Source organism: Sus scrofa, chromosome 18, assembly GCF_054392235.1.
Source record: "Sus scrofa isolate SSC_HxYL_T2T_F1_AM1 chromosome 18, Sscrofa_HxYL_maternal_Yorkshire_Landrace_v2.0, whole genome shotgun sequence".
Lineage (NCBI taxonomy): Eukaryota > Metazoa > Chordata > Mammalia > Artiodactyla > Suidae > Sus > Sus scrofa.
Genome location: NC_139400.1, coordinates 46714796 through 46735987, shown reverse-complemented (window position 1 = coordinate 46735987; position 21192 = coordinate 46714796). Strand labels below are relative to the sequence as shown.

The following is a 21192-nucleotide window of genomic DNA, read 5'->3' as shown; positions in this document are numbered from 1 at the left end:
TACTGAGCGATTGTGTCACCATCACCACCCGTGTGAATGCCGTGGCTTGTTGGGCCCGGGCCTGCATGGGGAGTGAAAGGGGCCTGTTGTCCACTAAAGGCCACCTTTGGTGCCACCTGGCTCCATAGAGCATCACTGGTTGTGGGTGGGAAGGGAGCCCTTTTCTGGGGGCTCTGAGGGCACCTGGGCATCAGCCATGCCTGCTCCAAGGGGGCATCTCTCCACAGGAGGCCCGGAACCTGTGCTGGCTGAGCCTGGACCAACAGCAGCCCAGTTAGTGTGCAAAGTCGTGGCAGGTAGGAAAGGCTGCTCGGCTGCTAAGCTGATCTTTGTTTGATGCTTCCTCTAAAGTGAAAACCTCTACCTGCATTCACCAGCAAGATGCCTTAAGTCCTTTTAGCCTTATTTGCTGCAGATTTTTGCAGCAAAACTGGAAAGCCTTCTTAAGTGAGAAGAGGGGGATTAAAAAATCCAATTAGATGACCTTTGTGAGGGTCATTTGATTTGAGCTGGAGGCTGGAGAGCTGAATTGCAGCAGCTGCACTTCTCATGCAGGGTGGGCTCAGGCTTTTTGCTGCAAACATCCAGCACTGGCCTGTCCTCAGAAGCAACTGGTCTTGTCTCAGGCATTTTCTTTTTGGGTTTTTCATTTGATGGGTTTGCTTTTTTTTGGATCATTGTCTTTATGTAATAGACTTTTATTTTTAAGAGTGGTTTGGGATTTATAGAAACTTTGAGCAGAAAGTCCCCCCCATACAGTTTCCCCATTACTAACATCTCGCATCAATGTGGTATATGTGTTACTACTGGTTAACAGATAACAGTACCCTATTTTTTTTTTTTTTTTTTGGTCATTTATAGGGCTGCATTCATGGCATATGGAGGTTCGCAGGCTAGGAGTCTAATTGGAGCTGTAGTCACTGGCCTACACCACAGCTACAGCAACGTGGGATCCGAGCCGCGTCTGCGACCTACACGGCAGCGCCGGATCCTTAACACACTGAGCGAGGCCAGGGATTGAACCTGCGTCCTCATGGGTACTAGTCAGATTCATTTCTTCTGAGCCCTGATGGGAACTCCTCAGTACACTGTTTTAACTGAGGCCATCATTTACTTGAGGGCTCAGTCTATGCACACTCTGTGGGTTTTGACAAATGTATAATGACTTGTACCCACAATACAGTAACCTAGAAAGTAGTGTCTCTGATCTAAAAAGGCCCTGTGCTCCACCTGTTCATCCCTCCCCCGCCCCCAGCCACCATGGATCTTTCTGCCCTCTCCCTAGTTTTGCCTTTTCCAGAAGGTCGAGTCTTTGCAAACTGGCTTCTTCACTTAGCCTGCATTTATGGTGCCTCAAGATCCGATAGCTGTTTCTTGTTACTGATGAACAATACTGCATTATATGGAATTTATCTGCCCCTTAGCGTTGTTTCTCCTGGAGTTTCCTCCTCCCACTCCCTCTCCACAAATTCCTGATTCTACCTCTCTCTTCGCTCTTTCCTCCCTTCTACCTTCCAGGCTTGCTGGAGAAGGGGCCCAACTGTGAAGCCACTTTGCTGAAGCCTAGAGGTTCCCCTGATGCTGAGCTGGGTTTCTGGAAGCGGGGCTGGGGAGTGAAGGAATTAAGGAAACCCTGAAAGCTGCCGGACGCCCTTCTGCACCTGCTCCAGTGGCGCCTTCTCTCCTGGGCACTGTCCCCCCAGGGAGCTCTGTGATCAGAGAGCCCCACCCTCTGTGCAGGAGCCGCGCAGCAGGGCCCGCAGCCGCCTCGACTCCGCTGCACCAGCCCCGCCCTAACAACACTTAGCGAGGTAACTCAGAGAAGGGCCAGAAGCCCTCCTGAGCCTCAAATAATAGGCCTCCCTCCTTGCTGCCGTGGGGACGTCCCGAAAAGCAAAACAAAAAGGGGGCCCTCTGAGGGCTGCCTTTCTCCAAAGCCGGAGGGACGTTGTTCTCTTTGTGCGTCTCTGATCTGATGGTGGGAGTTCTCCTCTCCTGCAGATGCGACATCCCAACCTAGACATCGGAGTGTCAGAGTCTCATCACCCAGCCTGGCCGAGGTCTCCACCATCCGTGGACAGGAGGTAAGTGCACGTCACCTGAGGCCACCACAGGGCTTGTTTTCGGAGGAAAGGGGTGAATGGCTGCCACACCATTCACTCCCCTTAACCTGGCTCCCGTCCTCACACGTTCTTGCCCACAGCTCAGCTCCTCAAAGCACTTTACACTTTGACCCACTTTATTCCCCAGAAGAGTCCACCAAAATGGGTCCTGCTATCATTTGTGGTTCCTTTCACAGATGAGGAAACTGAGGCCCGGAGACGGTGACAGAGAAGGGTCGTCAGCTAGGAGTGGCAGAGCGGAGAGGAGCCAGGCCATCAGATGCCAGTGTCACACGTGCCTCACTGGGCTCCTGCTGGAGTTCTGCTCAGTGCTTCCGCTGGCCTTAGCTGGATGCAAACTCACACCACAGACATCAAGTGGGGGCACGTCTCACCCGAGGGACCCAGGAGGGGGGGTCCCTGATCGGTAACCACAGGCCCAGGTGTGGAGCCAGCCGACCTGGCTGCAGAGTCCCAGCTCTGGTGACTGAGCTGCGGGCCCCTCTGCACGTTCTGCTTGTCAGCTGGGTCCCAGGTTTCTTATTTGTTAAATGACCATGGAACAAACCCCTCAGGATTGCAGAGACTGAATAACATGTATAAAGTTCTTAGCACACTGACCCCAGGGCCCAACTCCGGGGTCGGGGAACCGTTTACCGTGACACATGGTGAGAGTTCAGGAAGCAGTTTAAAATTTTTTTTTAAGGAGTTCCCGTCGTGGCGCAGCGGTTAACGAATCTGACTAGGAACCATGAGGTTGCGGGTTCGATCCCTGCCCTTGCTCAGTGGGTTAACGACCCGGCGTTGCCGTGAGCTGTGGTGTAGGTTGCAGACGCGGCTCGGATCCCGCGTTACTGTGGCTCTGGCATAGGCCGGCGGCTACGTCTCCGATTAGACCCCTAGCCTGGGAACCTCCATATGCCGCAGGAGCAGCCCAAGAAATGGCAAAAAATAAAAAAAAAAATTTACATTTTTATCCTCGGAGACTCTCTGTTCCCTCAAATGGAACGGGAGCTTTGTGATTTCCCAACAGTATGTCATCCTGGACTGTCACTGGTCCAGCTGGGCCCATAGAAATAAGGATCCTCACGCGGCGGAGCCTGTCACGTGGATGCTGATCATCTGGCCCGCGTTTCAATGAAAAAGACGCAAAGGGCTCCCTAATCCGAGGCTGCGCTTCATGGCTCCCCCTGGTGGGGAAACGTGGTAAGACACACAGTAAACAATCTTCCAGGGATGGCGCCTGGAATTTGTTTTGCGTTGACAGATGGCAGATGGACTAGTCTCCCAGAAGCAGTAAGAGCTGAACTCAGATATAGCATCTTACCTGGCATCATCGCTGGACCAATGGTGGGCACATTTAGCCTTAGAAAGTCTCGATTCCCAGCCGGGCTGCAAAATGATGGAGCCCTTCCCCCGCAGGGCGTGAGGCTGTGCAAACAGCTGGCTGGTCCGCTGCCAGCGCCCCGCCTCCTTGGCTCGTCCCTGCCTGCGCCTGTGAGCCTTTAGCCCAGAGGCAGGATGTTCTTAAAACTTACAGAATTAAAAGCTCAAGTTTGCTAGAAGCGTTAGGATTAATTATAAGATTAATTAATAATCGGATGGTCTACCTTCCCCCTGTACAGTGAATATGAGAGGATTGGTAGAGCTTAAAATCCAAAAAAGATGCTTAAATTTACAAACTGTGGCTAGGTGTCGAAGCTAGACTATGGGAACTTAGGGGTTTGTGGCATTTCCTACTTTTGTATGTTTTAAACATTCCATAATATACAATGAAATAAATGCATAAATAATAAAAGGCCCGAGCCAAAAAAGAGACGTCAAACATTTATACTTTTCAGCAGAATAAATACTGCATTTCACTGTGGACCAGGTGTGCTAAAGTCCTCACAGCAGAGGTGGAAACATGTGGACGAGATTAACTCCTATAATTCTTTCTCTTTCTGCCATTGCCCGAAGTGGTATTTTGCTAGGAAGAAGTCACCAAAAGTGAGTGCGCGTTTAATTCTAGAATGGGGAAATTAAAATGCATGTATTTGGAGGGTAAATTAGTCGTACCAGAGAGAAGAAAGGGGTCTTTAAAAGCCTTGGGCTGCTTCTCATTCATTACACATGGTGCACCCACCAGGCTGGGCCTTGGGGGTGGGTGGGGGAAGAGGAAGGAGGGCCCTCCCTTCCAGGGCCTCTGGGCTGTGGTCCTGGGCTGTGCGTGTCTCCACCGTGCCACCCCTGCAGCCTCAAAGGCCTGGATGTATGGGATCCCTGTATTCTCCACTGTTCCTCTTGGTGAGGCTGGAAGGAGGCGGCAGGGTCTCCTCTGAAAAGGTAGCCAGCAGGGATCTGAGAGCCAGGCCGTTAGGAAGCTCATGGCTCCATTTTGACTCTGGAAGCCTCATGCAGCAGCCAGACAAAGCAATTCATTCCTGCATCTTCCATCTTGTAAGAAAACCACGAGCCCCCTAATAAAACAGAACCCTGAGCCCCCAGGCTGGTGGTACCTGGAGACGGTGCTCCACGCAAGAGGGCCAGACCCTTCCTGCCCAGCTCTCTGCCCGTTTCCCCCCTGCTGCTGCCCGCTCACCACTGGAGTTCCCCCCCCCACCGCACAGGTGAGCTCAGGATCAGCAGGTCAATCAGGCTTCACCAATGGCATAGGAGGCAAACGAACAACCCAGGGAATCGCAGATGCTGGTTCCTGTGGCCCATAAGATAGAGCTTCCTCATCTTCAGCTTGTGGGGGAGATGGGGGTCTCCAGCTGCCCCTGCCCCTTGGGAAGACACTTGGGTAGATCTGGACACCCTGCAGGAAGTCCAGAGGACAGGGCAGCCAGCATGAGGTCTCCTTGCCCATCCGAGGCTCCATCTACTGCCTGGCACCTGGTCCCTTTCCGGGTCGATAGGCCCCAGGGCTGTCTGTTTCCTGGAAGGAGCCCCGCCCCACCCACAGGGGTGTGCACTTAGCCTGATTTCAGCTGAGGCCGGGCAGGCGCAGGGCAGTGAAGGTGGGGAGGCTTTCCTGGCAGGAGGAAGGAAGGGCCTGGAGGGCAACGGCGGCGCCTGCCCCCTTGGGCATCCCACGCCAGGCCAGGTGACTTACGCAGCCAACTTCAGGACATTCTTCAAGGATTCGAGGCCAACACCATCGCCTTCATCTTACAGCAACCCACCTGGTCGCCTAGCTGGTAAGTGACAAAGTCAGAATTCCAGCTCAGCTCTGTCTGAATCCAAAAGCCGCGTTTTTAAAGTTCTTTAGGGGACAGGCTCATAATTTTATAGCAGAGCCCGCACTTGCACAGCAGAGATATAAAGCGCTCTGGGAATCCGAGGAAGGAAATATGCTTTCACCTGGGGGCAAATCTAAGGGGCCTTCCTGGGGGGGGTTGTCTCAGAGCTGGGACTTGAACGGGCGGGAGTAGGGATGCAGGGGACGAGCAGGAGACGGCATTCTGGGCAGGGGGGCTGAGGGCAAGGGTTCAGTACAGGCCACTCTGGCGTGAGAGTTCACAATGTGTTGTGGGGAGAAGACTAAACGGAAACCGAGGCCAGATCTTAAAAGGCGGCAGGTGAAGGAGCTGGGAGGCTGTTCTGCCGGCTTTGTGCGAAGCAGAGGAAGAGGCTGCAGCAGCAGTCAGGGAGCCTGGCTTGTGGCTAGACCATAATAAACTCCATGAGAGCTAGAGCCACATCCATCTGGGGTAATCCTTGTGCTGACTCACCTGGAAAGGGGGGTCATTTTATCCATGTCAGGGGTGTCGTAGGCAGAATTGAGGTCGGGCTTTAGGCACTAAAAATGCAGCCTGGAGCACAGGACTGCTCACAGGTGGACAGAGCCGGCCAGCTGTGGGCCCTTCCCGGCTTCTCACACAGTCCCACCCAGCATAGCTAACGGTAACCTTGAGGTTCCCAAGAACTTGATCTTTGTTGGGTTAAGGGGAAAAAAAATCAGTAAAAGACCAGGTTTGGGGAAAGATGCTGAGCTATGTTTTAAACAAGTTGAGCCCGAGCAGCTGTAGGACAAGGGTCCAGGCAGCGGGATTATATGAGGAAACCTGCCCTTCCCGCATCTTCTATCATTGGGTTCCTGAGTCCTCTCAAGGCTGGGCCAGGGAGTTCCTGTTGTGGCTCAGCTGGTTAAGAACCCAACCAGTATCCATGAGGATGTAGGTTCAATCCCCAGCCTCACTCAGTGGGTTAGGGATCTGGCATTGCCGTGAGCTGTGGTGTGGGTCACAGATGTGGCTCGGATCTGGTGTTGCTGTGGCTGTGGTGTAGGCTGGCAGCTGATTGGACCCCTAGTCTGGAAACTTCCATATGCCACAAGTGTGGCCCTAAAAAGAAAAGAGAAGAGAAAAAAAAAAAAAAAGGCTGGGACAGGCCTCTGCCAGGACACACATGGTCAAGATACTGTGGTTTCAGGGAGTTCCCGTCGTGGCGCAGTGGTTAACGAATCCGACTAGGAACCATGAGGTTGCGGGTTCAGTCCCTGCCCTTGCTTGCTGAGCTGTGGTGTAGGTTGCAGACGCGGCTCGGATCCCGCATTGCTGTGGCTCTGGCGTAGGCCGGTGGCTACAGCTCCGACTAGACCCCTAGCCTGGGAACCTCCATATGCCGCGGGAGCAGCCCAAGAAATAGCAACAACAACAACAAAAAGACAAAAAGACAAAAAAAAAAAAAAGATACTGTGGTTTCAGGCCTATGTACAGGGCCAGGCTGGGCTCATCTAGAAGAGCTGGGAGAACTCTAGTCCACTCTTGGAGATAATGACCGTGACGGATGATGATTTATGGAGGACGGGAATCATGTTACCTTGTGTTATGGGTTGAATTATGTCCCCCAAAAGCTTTGTTGAAGTCCTCACCCCCAGGACCTCACAATGTGACCCTATTTAGAAGTAGGGTCCGGGTCCTCATAAGAGGGGGAGACAGGAGCACACAGAGAGCAGGCCACGTGGTGATGGGGGCAGAGAATGAGGTGACAAGCCAAGGATCCCAACCGCAGAAGCTGGAAGAGGCAAGGAGGGGGTCCCTCCACTATGGGTGTCTGAGCACGCAGGGCCCTGATGACACTATGATTTGGGACTTTGTGAGACGAGACATTTCTGCTGCTTGAGGCCACCCCGTTCGTGGCACTTTGTTAGAGCAGCCTCAGGAAGTGCCCTGGCACCTCGAGGAGCGAGGGAATGCGTGGCTGAAGCTAAGGGAGGGCCTGCGGGGGCATCAGCAAGAAGGAGCGGTGGGGGGCAGGGATGAGGCAACCCTGAATGTCAAGTGGAACAGCCCCGCTCGCCCCGCCCCGGGAGGCTCTCTTGCCAAGAAAGGCGGCGGATGGGCTCGGGGAAGCAGCAGGCACGCAGGCCACCCGGGCAGGTCCCTGCCAGCTCACCTCTGCTGGCCTCGTCACAGGGCAGCTCCTGAGGGGCAGGGAGAGGCCAGCGAGTAGAGAAGCCCTCAGACCGTGAAGCTGGGTTCTCACCTCGCTGGTGTCCCCCCGCCCTGCCCCAACCCCCCACGTCCCGCCCTCTACAGGGTCTGCGTCTGAGCCGCACTGCTCTTCCTCCACCGGGGGTCTCCTCTGGTAGAGCTGGAGCCCCAGCGGGCTTGAGGGTGCTGGTGGGAGGAGAGGAAGGGAAGCTTGGGCGGCACGAAGAGCTCAGCTGCAAGGGGTGTTAAAGGCCCTGATTCATGTTTAAGTCCATCTGGAACTTACTATGGGTGTGACTTTGGCAAGTTACTTGACCTCCCCAGAGCCTCAGTTTCCATATCTGGAAAGTGGGGTAGTTCCCACTGTGGTGCAATGGGATCCATAGCATCCTGAAAGTGCTAGGATGTAGGTTTGATCCAGCCCCGCACAGTGGGTTAAGGATCTGGCATTGCCGCAGCTGTGGCTTAGGATCTGATCCCTGGCCCAGGAACTCCATGTGCTGTGGGGTGGCCAAAAAAGAAGGAAAGAAAGAAAAATGGGGATATTTTAACCTACTTTGTGATATTGCCGTAAAGACAGAATGATGCCCTGGATGTGTGTGGCACATCCTCCTCCTCCTTGTCGCCGTCGCCATCCTCTGTGGTGGCCCAGCTCCTCAGGGAGATGAGTTTAGGAAGTTCCCTGACCATCCCTCTGTGCCCAGACCACCTCCCCAGCCAAGCACGAGGAGGCCCCTTTGTGTGAAAAACACCAGACAGACAGACAGACAGGAGGTCAGATGCCAGGGCCCGAGTGAGAGTGGGGCTGCGTGTGACCCTGCCAGCACTGAGAAACAGGCCACCTGCCTGAAAGCGGGGGTGGGTGGACTCTCACTGGGGAGGACCTCGTGGGGCATAAAAGCAGCCACCCCTGGGGATGGGGGGGACAGACCTCAAGAGGCAGCCTTCGCCTGGCACTTTCGGATCTGGGGCCTGATGGTGTCGGCTTGGCAAGCCAAGCTCCCATCGGCAGCCAGTGCTGGAAGGAGAGCTCGCCTCGGCACCCTGCTGCCTCCATGATGATGAGTTATTTAACTAAATGGTTCTTATTTTGGGGTGGGGAGCACTGAGGACTCAGGTTTGGTTGTGATAAGGAAAACAGTTGGCCTGGGACATATCGAGCAGATAAGAAGGCCTGTGGAAACAAGTGGCCTTGGCAAAGGCAGCGGGGGCGCGGCAGGGTGCGTGCGCAGGGTGGGGGGGTAATGCAAAAGGGACAGACCTGGGAGCATTTCCTGTTGCCTCCTGCTCTCTGCAAACTGCTGGGGAGGCTGAGGAGCCAAGGCCGACCTGGCAGTGGTCCCAGCAGCACACGGACCAGGAAAGCAGGTGGCAAAGGAAGGGCCACAGTGGCCAGGCTGCCAGGCGCTGCAGGTCCAGCCCAGAGCAGCAAGGACAAGTTTCAAAGGCAGAGGTGAGATATCGTCTGGGGCACCCTGGGGTCGCCATTCCTCCCTTCACCCCTGGGGGGGGGGGCGCGCTAGAGGGGGAACCCCCTTTTCTTCTGGGTCTGGGTGCCCACGAGGCCAGGTTGGCCTTGGTCACGTGGGAAATCCAGGGGCTGAGAGCAGTGACGCTCACAGGCTGAAGAGTAGCAGGAAAAGAGGGCACTGCCTGCTCTCCGCAGAGCCCAGTCCTTGTGGGGACGTGGTTCCAGGTGGCCTGGGTGGGAGGGAGAAGGGGGAGAGAGAGAAAAGGCCCAGAAGAGATTTTCCAGCTGCTGGTCTTTTCCTGTGTTTGGGGGGGTCAAACCACACAAGGTGGGCTTCGGTTGCTGTGTTTGGTTCTGAAGCATCTAATAGCATCCGCTTAGCACGCAGAGCTCCCGTCAGTAGCACTGATAGACTCGCTGCTTCCATTGTGGTGAATTATTTGATTCTTGTTGCTGGTGGGGAGCACTGAGGACTCGGGTTTTGCTGTGACGATGAGGGAGGGCAATTGGCCAGCGTTGTGTGATTGCATCAGAACCGGCTGCTTTGGACTGAGCCCAAGTCTGCCCAGGCCGATGGTGTATCCTGTGCATTGCTTCACTAGGAGTCTTGAGACATCCTGAAGTAGCATTTTTAAAAAAAAGTTTTTAAGGAGCTCCTGCTGTGGTGCAATGGGTTAAGACTCCAACTGCAGTGGCTCGAGTTGCTGCCGAGTCTCGGGTTCAATCCCCGGCCCGATGCAGTGGGTTAAAGGATCCAGCGTTGCTGCAGCTGTGCTTCATATTCAATCCCTGGCCCAGGAACTTCCATATGCCACAGATTCGGCCATAAAAAAAATTTATTGGGAGTTCCCATCGTGGCGCAGTGGTTAACGAACCCGACTAGGAACCATGAGGTTTCGGGTTCGGTCCCTGCCCTTGCTCAGTGGGTTGATGATCCGGCGTTGCCATGAGCTGTGGTGTAGGTTGCAGACGTGGCTCGGATCCCATGTTGCTGTGGCTCTGGCGTAGGCTGGTGGCTACAGCTCCGATTCAACCCCTAGCCTGGGAACCCCCATATGCCGAGGGAGCGGCCCAAAGAAATAGCAAAAAATAATAATAATAAAAATTAAAAAAAATTTATTGGAGAATAATTGACTTACAATGTTGTATTAATTTCAGGTGTACAGCAAAGCGAATCAGTTATGCGTATACATATAACCATTTCTCCTCATATAGGTTATTACAAATTATTGAGTAGATTTCCCTGTGCTATTATCATAGGATCCTGTTAATTATTTGTACAGTAGTGTGTATATGTTGTCCCCTTCTTCCTAATTCACCCACCACACACCACACACACACAATTTCCCCTATGGTAACTATAAGTTTGATTTTGAAATCTGTGAGTTTCTGTTTTGTAAATAAGGTCATTTGTATCATTTTTATTAGATTCCACATATAAGTGATATCATATGATATTTGTCTTCCTCTGTCTGACATACTTCACTTAGTAAGATAATTTCCAGGGCCATCTATATTGCTGCATACTTTTCATGGCTCAGTAATATTCTACTGAATATATATCCCTCATCTTTACCCATTCTTCTGTGGATGGACATTTTGGTTCCTTCCATGTCTTGGCTTTTACGAATAGTGCTTCAAAGAACATTGGGGTGCTTGTACTTTGTTGAATTGTGATTTTCTCTGGCTAGATGCCCAGGAGAATTGGGATGCTGGGTCATATAGTAGTTCTATATTTAGTTTTTAAGGAACCGCCATACTCTCCTTCACAGTGGTTGCCCCCATTCACATTCTCACCAATGCTGAAGTGGCATTTTTAAACAGAGATTCCAGAGATGGCTTCACCACTTGGCAAATAGGGCACCACCCTTGTTCTATGCTTCAAGGAATCCTGTGTTTTCTAGGCTATAAACCCACCTCTCTACCCACCCATGCCCAATTCACCGACTCTAAAAGCCCAAGGACAGGGAGTTAGGAAATGGAAGGACAAGGCCAGCTCCATCACAGACTTGCTGGGTGTTGGTGGGCAACCTGTACTGGCCCCTCCTAGACCCTCCGTTTCCATCTGCTCTAATGTGTTACAAATGACTGAGCCCATCACACAAGGAACTTTTCTCTCTGCAGCAGTGGGGCTCTCACTTCACTGTGTGGAAGAGTCCCCCTAGGAGCTGGTCTGCCTGCGGCCCAGCTGGGTCAATCGAGGAAGGTGCCCTGAGATCCACACTTTGAGAAATACCCACATGGAGGGCACTTTGTGTAAACAGAGTGCCTAGAAATGAGGCTGAACCCAGGGTAAATAATACCCAAGACAGAGATGGGGTGACGAAGATCCAAGAAGAAAGGCACTAGCTTATTGGAATTTTAGTGTGGCTTTTGATGACTAAGAAAGGGATTCCTTCAGCGGGGAAATGACTGCCCGAATCCAGGCTCAGCCTGTGAAGGGTCAAAGTTGACCAACAGCAGGAGAGCCACTGTGGAGCTGGCAGTGGGGATCTTTTGTTCAATTACCAAACACAAGACCAGTTTGCAGACCAGTGTGCATAAATCCTTCCTATTTACAGAACTGGTAAGCAATTGGAGCTCGAGGAATTTTTTTGGACTTCTGAATCTCTCTGAACGTCATTCTTCATCGTTTATTTATCCAAGTCCAAACGAGCAGAGACTGCTTTAGAAGTCCGATCTTTTCATATTTATCTCACAGAGGGCTCTCATGGTACCGTCTGGCACGCAGCCATCAGACTGAGTCGTTTGGTGCTGAGGCCAGTTGGGTGCAGTGAGCGCATGAGAGGATAAGACCTGCGAGCCTTCACAGGCCGCTTCTGGATGGACCCTGAAGGCAGGGGTCCCCATTCTTACCTGCCGCTTACAGTGTGTTCGTGTTCTCAGAGCCTAGGTTTGTCCTTGACAAATATAGTCCCACATCTAACCCTGACACACTTCAGATGTTTCCCAAAGGCCCTCAGGAATTCCAGTTTATAGGAAGTCTGTTAACCTGGGACCTGGGGTGAGAGGGAGCTAGACCTCTGTATGATTTCCGGTATTTTATTTTAAAGTAGCCAAGAAGCTTAAAGGCTCCAAAGGCTGCATTGTCATTGGGTGTTCTTGGTCTGGGCCAGAAGACCTAAAGACCCAAGAGCTGCTGTATATCAAAGCAAGACGTGGTTGTGATACAGAAACAGGGGTGATCCCAGGTTGTGGGTCATTGTTAGCGGCTGAGCTGAGAAACCGCTTTGGCCAGAGGATCTGGTGTCTTTCCCCAGTATCTCCTCTCTCATTTCTCTAAAAGGAAAACACTGGTTTTCCTGAGGAGTTAGGAAAGCTGTGGTAAGATAGAATAGCACCTGAATTTCAAATTGGTCACATCTCACATAGATATTGCTTCTTTCAAAGAGACACATTAAAATGTTATTGAAAGTATCTCTCAAGATTATAAATAGTGTATATATACTTTAGTACAGAATAGACTCTGTATATTTATACACAGAATATGTATATTGCTTGTTAGCCCAACTCATCTCAGGGAATTTTTTGACCAACTTGCCAGTGAGAGATTTAAATTGGACAGAAGAGGAAACAGATTTTGGAATTGGCCTGCAGGACACTTGAGCAACTCCTTTTCTTGAGCTCTTTAAAGTGATACGCAAATCTGTCCTAGAAAAGTTAAGCTTGCTTAAAATCAGGGTGTAGGTTTAGGTGTAGCTCCAAGGGTCAATCAGCAATATTAATCACCTAAAGGGCCTCTAGCCTGAAATAAAATACTGAAAAAGAAAAGTCACAAGAGAAGGGAGAAAGATGGGCTTGTGGTCCCTCTAGTGGACACACTGTGGAGTAGCACCCAGAAATTCACTCCACTCTTGCCATTTCTCGAATGGCTCACCATCGGCAGAACTAGATCTTACAACACAAAAGAAGAGCTACTATTTGCCTAAATCAAAGAAGATCATTTTACATGTAAAAGCCAAGCTACTTAATGCAGTAATTAACTAGGAAAGTACTGTAAACATGATAGCGGTTATTTTTTAAAAGGCAAGAAAACCAAATACCTTATTTATCTAAATTTTAGATGTCTACTGCTTAGGTCATCACACATTTGCTTCTCTTAAGAATTTTGATATCTCAACACCATATATATCAAAGTTCTTTGTTTTATTGAACTTTAGTTGATTTACAATGTTGTGATAATTTGTGCTGTACAGCCAAGCGATTCAGTTGTATGTACACACATATCCATTCTTTTTTCCAGATTCTTTTTCCGTATAGGTTACTACAGAATATTTGGTAGAGTTCCCTGTGCTGTACAGCAGGTCCCCACTGACCAACAATAGTGTGCATATGCCAACTCCAAACCCCCAATCTATTCCTCCCCCAACCTGTCCCCTTTGGTAACCATAGGTTTGTTTTTGAAGTCTGTGAGTCTGTTTCTTTGTAGAATGTTCATTTGTATCTTTTTTAGATTCCACATATAAGTGATAGCACAGGGTACTTGACTTTCTCCTTCTGACTTAATTTAGTATAATAATCTCTAGGTCTATCTATATTGCTATAAATGGCATTATGTCTTTCTTTTTTATGGCTGAATAGTATTCAATTGTATATATATACCATATCTTTTTATCCATTCATCTGTCGATGGACATCTAAGTTGATCCGTGTCTTGCCCATTATGTATAGTGCTGCTATGAACATAGAGATGCCTGTATCTTTTTGAATTATAATTTTGTCCAGATATATAGGATTGCTGGGTCATATGGCAACTTTAGTTTTTTGAGGAACCACAATACTGTTTTGCATAGTGGCTATAGCAGTTTACATTTGCACCAGAACTGTAAGAGGGTTCCCTTTCCTCCACAGCATTTGTTATTTGTAGACATTTTAATAATGGCCATTCTGATCAGTGTGGGATGTTACCTCATTGTAGTTTTGATTTTAATTTCTCTACTAATTAGTGATGTTGAGCACTTTTTCATGTATACTATGTCTTCTTTATCCATTCATTTATCAATGGACACTTAGGCTGCTTCTGTATCTTGCCTATTGTAAATAATGCTGCATTGAACATTGGGGTGCATATACCTTTTTTCTTTCTTTTTTGTCCTTTTAGGCCCGCATCTGCGGCATATAGAATTTCCCAGGCTAGGGGTCAAATTGATGCTGCAGGTGTCAGCATATGCTGCAGCCATGGCAACTTGGGATCTGAGCTACATCTTAAACCTCTACCACAGCTCACAGGCAACACTGGATCCTTAACCACTAGGTGAGTCCAGGGATCAAACCCATGACCTCATGGCTACTATTTGGGTTCATTACCATTAGGCCACAACAGGATCTTTTCAAACTGGTGTTTTTGTTTTCTTTGAGTAAATACCCAAAAATGAAATTGCTGGATCATATGGCAGTTCTGTTTTTAATTTTTTTGAGAAAACTCCATACTGTTTTCCATACTGGCTATGTCAATTTACAGTCCCATCAACAGTGCACGTGTTCCCTTTTCTGCACACCATTAACAACACATATTTTTTTTTCTTTTTCATGATAGCCATTCTGACAGGTGTGAGGTGTAATCTCATTTTTTTTTTCTTTTGTCTTTTTAGGGCCTCACTCGTGGGTGGCATATGGAGGTTCCCAGGCTAGGGGCTGAATTGGAGCTATACCTGGCAGCCTGTACCACAGCCACAGCAACTCAGGATCTAAGCCATATCTGCAACCTACACCACAGCTCAAGGCAATGCTAGATCCTTAACCCACTGAGCAAGGCCAGGGATCAACCCATGTCCTCATGGATGCTAGTTGGGTTCGCTAGCTGCTGAGCCACGATGGGAACTCCTCATTTTGGTTTTGATTTGCATTTTCCTGATGATTAGTGATGTAGAGCATGTTCACATGTGTCTGTTAGCCATGTCTATGTCTTCTTTGGAAAAATGTCTAGTCAATACCTCTGCCCATTTTTTAATTGGGTTGTTTTTTGAGTTGTATGAGTTCTTTGTATATTTTGCATATTAACCTCTTATCAGATATACTGTTTGCAAACGTCTTCTTCCAAATGGTAAGCCACCTTTTTTGTCAATAGTTTCCATTACTGCCTCAAAACTTTGTAGTTTGATGTAGTACTATTTGTTTATTTTTGCTTTTGTTTCTCTTGATGGAAACAGATCCAAAAAATATTGCTAATATCAATGTCAAAGAGTGTACGGCCTATGTTTTCTTTTAGCAGTTTTATGGTTTCAGTTCTTACATTTAATTCTTTAATCCATTTTATCTGTGCATGCCTGGTGTGGTAACGTACTCCAATTTTATTCTTCTGCATGTAGGCTCTCCAGTTTCCCAACACCATTTATTGAAGAGACTGTCTTTTCCTCATTGTATATTCTTGCCTCCTTGGTCATGGATTAATTGGCCATGTAAGCATGGGTTTGTTTCTGGATTCTCTGTTCTGTTCCATTGATCTGTGTGTAGGTTTTTCTGCTATTTTGATTGCTATCAATCATAGTATAATTTGAAACCAGGGAGTGTGATTAAAATTATAATTCCAAAAGATCTTTTGAATTTTTTCAAAATTAATTTTTTTTTTAGTTATTCGATGTTTTTGTTTCCATACAACTTTTAGAATTATTTGTTCTAGTTCTATTAAAAATGCCATTGGTATTTTGATTGCGTTGAGTAGTATAATCATTTTAAAATATTGATTCTTCCAATCTATTTGTGTCACCTTCAATTTCTTTCCTCAGTGTCTAATTGTACATTTCCAAGTACAGTTCTTTAACCTCCTTGTTTAGATTTATTCCTAGATGTTTTATTCTTTTTGAGGCAATTATAAATGAAACTATTTTCTTTCTCTGATAGTTTATTAGTGTATAGAAACACAACAGATTTATATATATTAATTTTGTACCCTAATCCTAAAACTTTGTTAGTTTTAATGGGGTTCTGTGATATTTTTAGGATTTTCTATATACAGTATCATGTTACGTGCAATCTATAATGACAGTTTTCCTTCTTTTCAATTTGGATTCATTTTATTCATTTTTCTTGTCTGATTATTGTGGCTGGGACTTCTAATACTATGTTGAACAAAAGTTGTGAGAGTGGGCATCTCTGTCATGTTCCTGATCTTAGGAGGAAATACTTTTAGTATTTCACATTGAGTATGATGTTGGCTGTGTGTTTGTCATATACGGCCTTAATATTTTGAGGTATATTCTTTCTGTACCCTGTATTTGAGAGTTTTTATCATGAAGGGATGTTGAATTTTGTCAAAAGCTTTCTCTGCATCTGTTGGGATAATTATGATTTTCATTATTTTGTTAATGTGGTATTATCACATTGAATTTTGGATGGAATAAATCCCACTTGGTCATGGTATATGATTTTTTTAACATGCTCTTAAATTTTTGAGAATTTTTGCATTTATATTCATCACAATAGTGGCCTGTAGTTTTCTCTGTGATGCTGGCCTTGCAGAATGAGTTTGGGAATGTTCCTTCTTCAATTTTATGAAAGAGTTTAAGAAGGAGTAACATTAAGTTTTCTTTAAACATTTGGTAGAATTTACCAGGCTTTTCTTTGTTAGAGTTTTGAGGACTTACCCTAGAGAATGTTCTGTATGCACTTGAGAAGAATGTGTATTCTGCTGCTGTTGTTTTGAATGTTCTGTATACGTCTGTTAGGTAAATTTTCTCTCAAGTATGGTTCAAGTGTGTTTTCTTATTTTCTCTCTGGATGATCTATCCATTTTTGAAAGTAGGATATTACAAGTCCCCAACTATTATTGTAGTGTTGTCTATTTGTCTCTTCAGATCCATTAGTATTTTCTTACTATATTTAGGTGCTTCAGTGTTGGATACTTCTATGATTTTTATATTCTTTTGAATCATTATCACTATATAGAGACCTTCCTTGTCTCTTGCTACAATTTTGGCTCAAATCCTATTCTGTCTGATTTAAGTATAGTTACCTGCTCTCTTTAGTTTCCACTTGCATGGAATATCTTTTCCCATCCCTTCACTTTGAGCCTATGTGTGTCCTTAAAATTGGAGTCTCTTGCAGACAGCATCTGGTTGGGTTTTCTTTTTCTTTTTCTTTTTTCTTTTTTTTTTTTTTTACCCATCCAGCCACTCTATGCCTTTTGTTTGGAGAATTTAGTCTGTTTACATTTAGAGTCATTATTGATAGGTTAGAATTTATTAATGGCACCTTATTGTTTTCTAGTTCCCTTGTTCCTTTCTCCCTCTCTTGGTACCTTCCTTTTTGTACTGATGATTTTCCATAGTGACATGCTTTGATTCTTACTTTTTAATTTTGGTGAATCTACTGTAGATTTTTCCTTTGTGATTATCCTGAGGTTATATAAATCATCTTATAGATATAACTGTCCACTTATGTTCATAACCTCCTTTTATATTGTGTATTCACTAACAAATTATTTTAGCTAGGTTTTTTTTGTTTTTTTGTTTTTTTGTTTTTTTTTTGTCTTTTTGCCTTTTCTAGGGCCACACCCACAGCATATGGAGGTTCCCAGGCTAGGGGTCTCATTGGAGCTGTAGCTGCCAAGCCTAGGCCAGAGCCATAGCAACATGGGATCCGAGCCACATCTGCAACCTACACCACAGCTCACGGCAACGCCAGATCCTTAACCCCCTGAGTGAGGCCAGGGATCAAACCTGCAACCTCATGGTTCTTAGTAGGATTCGTTAATCACTGAGCCACGACGGGAACTCTTAGCTAGTTATTTTTAATACTCTTGTCCTTTAATGATTATACTAGTGTTATGTGATTTACATGCTGCCATACTGCATATCAGAGTATTCTAAATTTGGCTCTATGCTTACTTTTACCAGTGTGTTAATTAGCATCCTTTTTATCGCAATAACCTGGAGGATTTTTATTTTTATTTTATTTTTTAATTTTTAATTTTTAAAATAACTTTATTATAGTTGATTTACAGTGCTCTTTCAATTTGTGCTGTATAGCAGTGACCCAGCTATACATATATATACATATGTTTTTTTTCTCATATTATTTTCTATCATATTCTATCACATGTGATTTGATATAGTTCCTTGTGCTATATAGTAGGATCTCATTGCTTATCCATTCTAAATGTAATAGTTTGCATCTCTTAACTCCAAATTCCCAGTCCATCCCACTCCCTTCCCCTCAGGAAACACAAGTCTGTTCTCTGTGTCTGTGACTCTGTTTATGTTCTCTAGATAAGTTCATCTGTGCCATATTTTAGATTCCATATATAAATGATATCATATGGTATTTGTCTTTCTCTGACTTCACTTAGTATGAGAATCTCTAGCTGCATCTGTGCTGCTAAAATGGTGTTATTTCATTCCTTTTTATGTACATGTACTACATCTTAATCCATTCATCTATTCATGGGCATTTAGGCTATTTCCATGACTTGGCTATTGTGAATAGTGCCACAGTGAAGATAGGGGAGCATGTACCTTTTTGAATTGTAGGTTTGTTCGGATATATGCCCAGGAGTGGGAATGCTGGATCATATAGTAATTTTAAATTTGGTTTTCTGACTAAACTCCATACTGTTTTCCATAGTGGTTGTACAAATTTACATTCCCACCAGTGTAGGAGGATTCCCTTTTCTCCATACCATCTCTGGCATTTATTTGTAGACTTATTAATAATAGCCCTTTTGACTGGTATGAGCTGGTACTTCATGGTCATTTTTATTTACATTTCTCTAATGATTTAGTGAAGTTGAGCATTTTTCATGTGCTTGTTGGCCATCTGTATGTCTTCTTTGGAGAAATGTCTTCTGCCCATTTTTCAGTTGGTTTTTTTGGGTTGTTGTTTTGTTTTTGCTGCTGAGTTGTATGAATTGTTTGTATATTTTAGAGATTAAGCCCTTGTCATTTGCATCGTTTGTAACTATTTTCTCCCACTCTGTAGGTTGTATTTTTTGGGTTGTTTTTTTTTAAATGGTTTCATTTGCTATGCAAATGCTTTAAAGTTTGATTAGGTCCCATTCATTTATTTTTATTTCTATTACCTTGGGAGATTGACCTAAAAAAATTTTGTACAGTTGATGTCAGAGAATGTTTTGCCTACATTCCCTTCTAGGATTTTTATGATGTCATGTTTTAAGTCTTTAAGCCATTTTAAATTTATTTTTCTGCATGGTGTGTTGTAGTTTTTTTTTTTTCCTCCTTTTTCCCCCCCTTTTTAGGGCCATGCCTGCGGCATATGGAAGTTCTCAGGCTAGAGGCTGAATCGGAGCTATAGCTGCTGGGCTACACGACAGTCACAATGATGAGAGATCCAAGCTGCCTCGGTGACCTACACCACAGTTCATAGCAACACTGGATCCTTAACCCACTGAGTGAGGCCAGGGACTGAACCTGCATCTTCATGGATACTAGTCAGGTTCATAACCCACTGAGTGAGGCCAGGGACTGAACCTGCATCTTCATGGATACTAGTCAGGTTCATAACCCACTGAGTCATAACAGCAACTCCCTGTGTTCTGGTTTCATTGATTTACATGCAGCTGTTCAGTGTTGCCAGCACCACTTGCTGAAGAGACTGTCTTTTTCCCCATTTAATATTCTTGCCACCTTTGTCAAAGATTAATTGACCATAGATGTCTAGGATTATTTCTGGGCTCTCTATTCTGTTTCATTGGTCCGAATGTCCATTTTTGTACCAGTAATACACTGTCTTGATTACTATAGCTTTGTAATACTGTCTGAAGTCTGGGAGAGTTATGCCTCCTGCTTGGTCTTTTGCCCTCAGGATTGCCCTGGCAATCCTGGTTCTTTTATGGTTCCATATAAATTTTTGGATGCTCTGTTCTCGTTCTGTGAAAAAAATGTCAAGGATGATTTGATAGGGTTCACAATAAATCTGCATATTGCCTTGAGTAGTATGGCAATTTTAACAGTATTAATTCTTCCAATCCAGCAGCATGGAATATCTTTCATTTCTTTGAATCCTCTTTACTTTCCTTGATTGTTTCATAGTTCTCAGAGTATAAGTCTTTCATCTCCTTGGTGAGGTTTATTCCTAGGTATTTAATTTTTGGTGTGCAATTTTAAAAGGTATTATTTTTTATATTCCTTTTAAATATTTCACTGTTAGTGTACAGAAATGAAACCAATTTCTGAATGTTAATCTCATATCCTGCTACTTTGCTGAATTCATTGATCAGTTTGAGCAGTTTTTGTGTGGAGTTGTTAGGGTTTTCTATATATAGTATCTTGTCATCTGCATAGAGTGACAATTTTACCTCTTCCAATTTGGATACTTTTAATTTCTTTTGTTTGTCTGACTGCTGTGGCTAGGATTTCCAATACTATGTTGAATAAAAGTGGTGAGAGTGGGCATCCTGGACTTGCTCCAGATTTTAGCGGGAAGGCTTTCAGCTTTTCTCTGTTGAGTATTATATTGGCTGTGGGTTTGTCATAAATGGCTTTATGTTAAAATATGTTCCCTCTATACCCGCCTTGGTAAGAGTTTTTATCATGAATGGCTGTTGGATTTTTTTCAAATGCTTTTTCTGCATCTATTGAGATGATCATGTAGTTTTTGACTTTTCTTTGTTAATGTGGTGTATGACGTTGATTTATATATGTCACACCATCTCTGTGAACTTGGGATGAATCCCACTTGGTTGTGGTATGATCTTTTTTATATGTTGTTGGATTCAGTTGGCTAAAATTTTATTGAGAATTTTTGCATCTATATGCATCGAAGATACTGACCTGTAATTCTTTTTTGGCAATGTCTTTGTCTGGATTTGGTAGTAGGGTGATGTTATTAGCTTCACAGAATGTCTTTGGGAGTGTTCCTTCTTCTTTAACCTTTTAGAAAATTTTAAGAAGGATGGATATAAGTTCTTTGTATGTTTTGTAGAATTCACCTGTGAAGCCATTTGGTCCTGGACTTTTGTTTGTAGAGAGTATTTTTATTATACATTCAATTTCATTTCTAGTGATTGGTCTGTTCAAATAATCTATTTCTTCTTGGTGGGCTGTATGTCCCTAGAAAGTTGTCCATTTCCTCTAGGTTGTCAAATTTATTGGCATATAATTGTTCATAGCATTCTCTTTCTTTGGTATTTCTGCAGCATCCATTGATATCTTTTTCATTTCTTATTTTATTTGGGTTCTCTCTCTTCTTCTTGGTGAGTCTGGCCAGAAGTTTATCAATTTTGTTTACCCTTTCAAAGAACAAG

General features: G+C 45.5%; 1 protein-coding gene across 16 annotated transcripts in view; it reads left to right on the top strand.

Annotated features, from left to right (window-relative positions):
* The first annotated feature begins 5097 nt into the window (after positions 1-5097).
* Positions 5098-21192, top strand: part of ANLN (anillin, actin binding protein) — a 170984-nt gene continuing 154889 nt past the window's right edge. For 9 of the 16 annotated variants that reach the window (XM_085005786.1, XM_085005779.1, XM_085005782.1 and 6 more), the window contains exon 1: positions 5098-5284. The gene's annotated coding sequence lies outside the window, so the exon portion shown is untranslated. Of the gene's footprint in view, positions 5285-8762; positions 8976-21192 lie in introns of those variants that run through there. The other 7 variants (XM_085005787.1, XM_085005781.1, XM_085005783.1 and 4 more) reach the window with 1 other exon arrangement.